The sequence below is a fragment of the Callorhinus ursinus genome, unplaced genomic scaffold (assembly GCF_003265705.2).
Source record: "Callorhinus ursinus isolate GAN/ISIS: 27379988/994484 unplaced genomic scaffold, GSC_fseal_2.0 scaffold1, whole genome shotgun sequence".
Classification (NCBI taxonomy): domain Eukaryota; kingdom Metazoa; phylum Chordata; class Mammalia; order Carnivora; family Otariidae; genus Callorhinus; species Callorhinus ursinus.
The window spans coordinates 54,798,287-54,799,506 of NW_027397063.1; the positions used below are offsets into that span (position 1 = coordinate 54,798,287).

Sequence of the window (1,220 nt, forward strand, 5' to 3'; positions counted from 1 at the left end):
GCATGTTAGAGCAGTGAGGAATGGTTTTAGTCTCATAACCAAGTTAGAGTGAAGACATTGGCCACATAATACACATGCTCCATTTTTAAAAAAATTCTGAATCTTGGGCAACTGTTCTCTTGTAACTACTTTACAGTTTCTAAAAGCAGTTATTGTCCAAAGCTGGAAGAACTTAAGTCTTCTCAGATGAGCATGTGAATGAATGGAGGGAGGTAAACAAAAAATAAAATTAAAAAAGATGAGGTCTGATAGGGGAGCAGCCGGATAAGAAAATCAAAAAAGGAACAGTAATTTAAAGTTTATTCCAGCTATAATGCAGGTTATTCTGACTTTAAGGTAGCATCACATGGCATACTTCTGAGTCCATTCCCGAGATATTCTGTTTTACTTATCTCTGTCTGTTTTATAGATCCGTGCAATCTCTGGCACTAGGGGGTCATCTGGGTTTGGATCACATAGCAGTGAACAAATGGATAAAAGAACTTTAGAAATAGTTAAAGCAGGAGACCACTGTGATCTTAGAATATCGAGACAAATGCTGCCAATACTGTTAATATTTGGATGATAAATTCTTGTTGTAAATGCAACCTTAGGTGGTTTGAAGGGGTAGTCTGTAGGAAAATGAATTGTCAAAAAGAATACACCGCCTTGATATGGGCTGTCATTAGGTCCCATAATTGTGGCTTGCCAATGAAACATATCATCCCCAACTGGACCTGCAGAACATTGTGCTGGAGGGTCACGGGACAAATCACTAAGTTCCTTATTAATCCGTTTCAGCGCCATAGTCTGTACTTTTCATCTGGCTCTTCACTCTCTTGGTGTGTGCTCAAAGGTCCGGCCAAAACTCTTGATTATCCGGGCGGCAGGGAAGGATTGTCTCTTCGTCTCACACCGGCTCTGCCAGACACAGGTGCAGAGGGGCCGGGGCCTCCCTCAAGCTGCGGCCTCGGCCTCCTCCCCGCGCGGCAGCTGGTGCCTCCCCGGCCCTTGAAAAGGGACTCTTGTACACTATTGATAGGAATGTAAATTGGTGCAGGCACCATGGCAAATAGAATGCAGGTTCCTCAAAAAATTAAAAATAAAATTATCATATGATCCAGCTATTTCACCTCTAGATATTGACCCTAAGAACATAAAAACACTAATTCAAAAAAACAGACACACCCCTATGTACATTTAAGCATGACTTACAATAGCCCAGATATGGCGGCAACCTA

General features: G+C 42.0%; 1 pseudogene; it reads right to left on the reverse strand.

The window, feature by feature from the left end:
* Window positions 1-282: 282 nt before the first annotated feature.
* Window positions 283-985, reverse strand: LOC112826446 (ubiquitin-conjugating enzyme E2 D3 pseudogene; annotated as a pseudogene).
* Between the last annotated feature and the right edge of the window lie 235 nt (window positions 986-1,220).